Consider the following 6,000-nt stretch of genomic DNA (forward strand, 5'->3'; position numbering starts at 1 on the left):
AGTTCAACCAATTCAACAAACAAACCTGCTTGTTTTCAAAGTATACCACAGTTGATCAAATGAACAGTTAATAACTAATAATGAGACTATTAGCCAGCTATGTGTCTGGGTCTTCAAGAGAGTGTAATCTAGCCTCACTTAATATTCAGACCTCGCACTGATTTGTTTTGCTTAAGAGGGTACTTAATTACCATTAGCAGTAAGGGGGACTATTTCTCCTGTTGACAAAGCTCCACAATGTTCCACTCAGGGGCAGACTGCTAGGAACATAGTTGTGGAGTTCTGGAAAATGCTGCAGTTGGTAATATTATTGGCACATGAAGATGATTCGTCATTTTACCAATCCAATTTTCTATATTGAACTTCCAATTTTATATGAGATTGAACTTTAGAGAGCAATATGAAGATATTACTGGCGTCGAGAGTGAGAGGTCTTTATTTCTATTTATTTATTTCTAACATTTAGCTTTATCAAATGAAGTTTTTCGGTTTGAATATCATCTATTTGAGTATTAAACATAAATCTGTCTATGTTCTATAAAACCTGAAAATGTGTTTTTCTCTCTCAATTAAGTCATACAGAAGGACTGAATCTTTTCAAGACCTTAAAAAGCAGTTAACCTTTAGGATCTCGTAGAAACTCTCCCTTTTTGACTTTGTGTCAGGTGCAAAAGCATCTCAAACTCCATGTCTTTTCTTCTCCCCAGGAGCTCCACTCCTCTGCTCTCTCCCTAGAGTTGTCAGCTCCAGGCTGCAGCCGAGGAGCTTTGGGGGAAAGTGAAGCTAATGTATGCAGACTTGAGTCGCTGAGAAGGACATCACCTGCCTGGCAGCCCTGAACTCCACACCTCCCGGCGCTAAATGCTTGAGACAGCCCATCCAGAGATGGAGTGTGTGTGTGTGTGTGTGTGTGTGTGTGTGTGTGTGTGTGTGTGTGTGTGTGTGTGTGTGTGTGTGTGTGTGTGTGTGTGTGTGTGTGTGTGTGTGTTTTATAACTATGATTATAGTAAACTTAGTTAATGGTTTAACAATAAAGCTGGAGTATTTAATTGAAACAATGACCAAGTGTCACCTTGCCTCTGTTTTGGTCAAATGCTAAGGGAAGGGTTTTCTATGGTTTGTTGTGCCTCTCCCTCTTTATATTTACAAACATATTTATTGTAGAATCCTCCCCATTGGTAGGTCTCCTTGGAGACTGAGTTGGCCCAGGTCTGCAAACCTGGACCTGATTGCCTGGCTAACACCTAACTCTCGAAGTCCTCCTGACTTCAGAGTCTGGAATGGCTCTTTGATGTTGTTAGCAAAATCCATTGTTAATGAAGGGGGATGTGCTTTTACTGGTTGGCTCTCCTCTGTGTCTTTCTCGATCAAACACCCACACGCACAGCAAACACCCACAGCCACTCACATCCCCCAGTGCTGACCACTTCCATTACAACGAGAGGCCTCAACTCCCGAGGAAAAAAACACATTTGAGAAAACCAATCAAACCCATTGCTTAATTTCTAAGTAAATATTGCATTAACAAACAACCTCCTTTCCAGACCAGTGTGGTCATAGCTCTCCCTGTTGCCACAGTATGAGTCACATGGGTCAAGTCAGCCAGGCTATTATCAAGCTACCAAACAAATGAAAAAGGAGCTTTCAGGTTCCAGCTTTGGCCTGTTGCTGGAGGGAGAACACCACTGCCGTACAGCTGCTGGCGCCACCACTACCACCACCACCTAGTCCACGTCACACCAAGCCACCAATGGCCTACAGCCAGAGGGGGACCAAACGTGTGAGTTTGGTTGAATAGTTCTGTTCAGAAGGGTTCCCTGCTCATGCATGTTATCCTCTCCCCCTCTATTATCTGCTTGGACCAGACCATGGGCTGTGTGCCATAGACGCCTGATGACAATGGACAACAAGGACCGACTGCCGAACGACTACTGACAAACGAACAAACAAACGTACCAACGGCAGATGGTACGGCCATTTGGCGACAGCCATTTTGACGACCCTCCAACAGCATGGACATTATTCACTTGGACTGAGTTTGTTTTGCGCGTGTGAATGGTGTTTTTTTTACATGTACTCCCTTAAAAACCTTTACAACCTAGTCTGTCTGGTGGCCTGGGATTTAAAAAACCTGTACTTGATGTTTATATGTACAGTTGAAGTGGGAAGTTTACATACCCTTATGTTGGAGACATTAAAACTCGTTTTTCAACCACTCCACAAATTTCTTGTTCACAAACAATAGTTTTGGCAAGTCGGTTAGAACATCTACTTTGTGCATGACGCAAGTCATTTTTACAACAATTGTTTACGGACAGATTATTTCACTTATAATTCACTGTATCACAATTCCAGTGGGTTAGAAGTTTGCAAACACTAAGTTGACTGTGCCTTTAAACAGCTTGGAAAATTCCAGAAAATGATGTCATGGCTTTAGAAGCTTCTGATAGGCTAATTGACATCATTTGAGTCAATTGGAGGCGTACCTGTGGATGTATTTCAAGGCCTACCTTCAAACTCAGTTTTTCTTTCCTTGACATCATGGGTTAAATTAAAAGAAATCAGCCAAGACCTCAGATAAAAATTAGATTGTGCTATGAAGTGTAATTGATCATGACGAGCAAATTGACACGGGCGGGCTGCGATTGGGAGCGGGCAGTCAGGCAGAGTACTTTGAAATGAAAATATTTTTGTTGGCCCTCAGAAAAATGTGGAAACAGCCACCTTTCTGCTTTGTATGCGTTAGCCGGCCTACTGTATTAAAAGCACATCTTTGTTGCGTTATTCACACACTCTCAGAATTTGCTGCTTCAAGTTAAGTAGCCTTCCTCTCCACTCCCAGCCGGTTGTGCAAGATCAAGTGTGCCTAGTATACACTGAATGTACACAACTTTAGGAACACCTTCCTAAAATTAAATTGCACCCCTTTTGCCCTCAGTACAACCTCAATTTGTCAGGGCATGAACTTTACAATGTGTGGAAAGCATTCGACAGGGATGCTGGCCCATACTGACTCCAATGCTTTCCACAGTTGTGTCAAGTTGGCGGTACGGGGCACGGAACCCCGCCGATACTCTACGACTGGAATACTGACATAACCTGCCCGAGGATTCCAACAGGCCCCTCAGGCGCGACGCCCGCTGAAAGCCCATTCTGCTAACCTGCTAGGCCTGCTATTTGTCTAGAGCTACCTGGAACCCTACTAATTCCACGACTGGTCTATCGACGTTACTGCACGAAGAGGCAAAAACAGACTTACTCCCATCTCAACATCCCCCAAAGGCTAACTTGCTAGCCCCGGTCTACTAACTGCTAGCTTGCCTGCCCCGGTCTGCTAAATGCTAGCCCCTGCTAACTGCTTGCTTGCTAACCCGGTCTGCTAACTGCTAGCTTGTTTAGCCCTGGCCTACAAACTGTTAGCGTGTTAGCATCGGCCTGCTAACTGTCTGAATCGTCGTGGACCCATATGTTCACTTGGCTACGCATGCCTTTCTCTAATATCAATATGCCTCGTCCATTACTGTCCTGGTTAGTGATTACTGTCTTATTTCACTGTAGAGCCTCTAGCCTTGCTCAATATGCCTTAAACAACCATGTCGTTCCACCTCCTACATATGCGATGACATCACCTGGTTTAAACGTCTCTAGAGACTATATCACTCCCATCATTACTCAATGCCTAGGTTTACCTCCAATGTACTCACATCCTACCTTACCTTTGTCTGTACACTATGCCTTGAATCTATGCTATCGTGCCCAGAAACCTGCTCCTTTTACTCTCTGTTCCGAACGTGCTAGACGGCCAGTTCGTATAGCCTTTAGCCATACCCTTATACTACTTCTCCTCTGTTCCTCTGGTGATTTAGAGGTGAATCCTGGCTTAGGAAAACAACCAAAAACCTTGAAATCTCCATCGCTACCTATAACATTTTCCACCAAGATAGAACTGCCAAAGGGGGCGGTGTTGCAATCTACTGCAGAGAGAGCCTGCAGAGTTCTGTATTAATATCCAAGTCTGTACCCAAACAATTTGAGCTTCTACTTCTAAAAATTCACCTTTCCAGAAACAAGTCTCTCACTGTTTCCGCTTGCTATAGACCTCCCTCTGCCCCCAGCTGTGCCCTTGATACCATATGTGAATTGATTGCCCTCCATCTATCTTCTGAGCTCGTGCTACGAGGTGACCTAAACTGGGACATGCTTAACACCCCGGCCATCCTACAATCCAAGCTTGATGCCCTCAATCTCACACAAATTATCAATGAACCTACCAGTTACAACTCCAAATCCGTAAACACGGCCACCCTCATAGATGTCATCCTAACTAACTCACCCTCCAAATACACCTCTGCTGTTTTCAATCAAGATCTCAGCGATCGCTGCCTCATTGCCTGCATCCGTAATGGGTCTGCGACCAAACGACCACCCCTCATCACTGTCAAACGCTCCCTAAAACACTTCTGCGAGCAGGCCTTTCTAATTTACCCTTCCGGGGCATCCTGGAATGACATTGACCTCATCCCATCAGTAGATGATGCCTGGCTATTCTTTAAAATTGCCTTCCTCACTATCTTAAATAAGCATGCCCCGTTCAAAAAATGTAGAACTAGGAATAAATATAGTCCTTGGTTCACTCCAGACCTGTCTGCCCTTGACCAGCATAAAAACATCCTGTGGCGTTCTGCATTAGCATCAGGGAAGTTAGGAACAAAAATACACAGGCAGTTAGGAAAGCTAAGGCTAGCTTTTTCAAACGGAAATTTTCATCCTGTAGTACTAACTCAAAAAAGTTGCGGGACACTGTAAAGTCCATGGAGAATAAGAGCACCTCCTCCCAGCTGCCCACTGCTCGGAGGCTAGGAAACACTTTAACCACCGATAAATCCACTATAAATGAGAATTTCAATGAGCTTTTCTCTATGGCTGGCCATGCTTTCCACCTGGCTACGCCTACCCTGGTCAACTGCCCGTCACCCTCCACAGCACCCTGCCAAAGCCCCCACCATTTATCCTTCACCCAAATCCAGATAGCTGATGTTCTGAAAGAGCTGCAAAATCTGGACAACCTACAAATCAGCCGGGCTAGACAATCTGGACCCTCTCTTTCTAAAATTATCTGCCGAAATTGTTGCAACCCCTATTACTATCCTGTTCAACATCTCTTTCGTATCGTCTGAGATTCCCAAAGATTGGAAAGCTGCCGCGGTCATCCCCCTCTTCAAAGGGGGTGACACTCTAGACCCAAACTGCTAAAGACCTATATCTATCCTACCCTGTCTTTCTAAGGTCTTCGAACGCCAAGTTAACAAACAGATTACCGACAATTTCGAATCCCACCGTACCTTCTCCTCTATGCAATCTGGTTTCAGCCACGCTCAAGGTCCTAAACGATATCATAACCGCCATCGATAAGAGACATTATCGTGCAGCCGTATTCATCGACCTGGCCAAGGCTTTCGACTCTGTCAATCACCACATTCGTTTTGGCAGACTCGACAGCCTTGGTTTCTCAAATGATTGCCTCGCCTGGTTTACCAACTACTTCTCTGATAGAGTTCAGTGTGTCAAATCAGAGGGCCTGTTGTCCGGACCTCTGGCAGTCTCTATGGGGGTGCCACAGGGTTCAATCCTCGGGCCGACTCTCTTCTCTGTATACATCAATGATGTTGCTCTTGTTGCTGGTGATTCTCTGGTAGACCTCTACGCAGACGACCCAATTCTGTATACTCTTTGGACACTGTGTTAACTAACCTCCAGACGAGCTTCAATGACATACAACTCTCCTTCCCTGGCCTCCAACTGCTCTTAAATACAAGTAAAACTAAATGCATGCTTTTCAACCGATCCCTGCCGGCACCTGCTCGCCCGTCCAGCATCACTACTCTGGACGGCTCTGACTTAGAATACGTGGACAACTACAAATACCTAGGTGTCTGGTTAGACTGTAAACTCTCCTTCCAGACTCACATTAAGCATCTCCAATCCAAAATTGAATATAGA

This window comes from Oncorhynchus nerka, linkage group LG2 (genome assembly GCF_034236695.1).
Source record: "Oncorhynchus nerka isolate Pitt River linkage group LG2, Oner_Uvic_2.0, whole genome shotgun sequence".
Lineage (NCBI taxonomy): Eukaryota > Metazoa > Chordata > Actinopteri > Salmoniformes > Salmonidae > Oncorhynchus > Oncorhynchus nerka.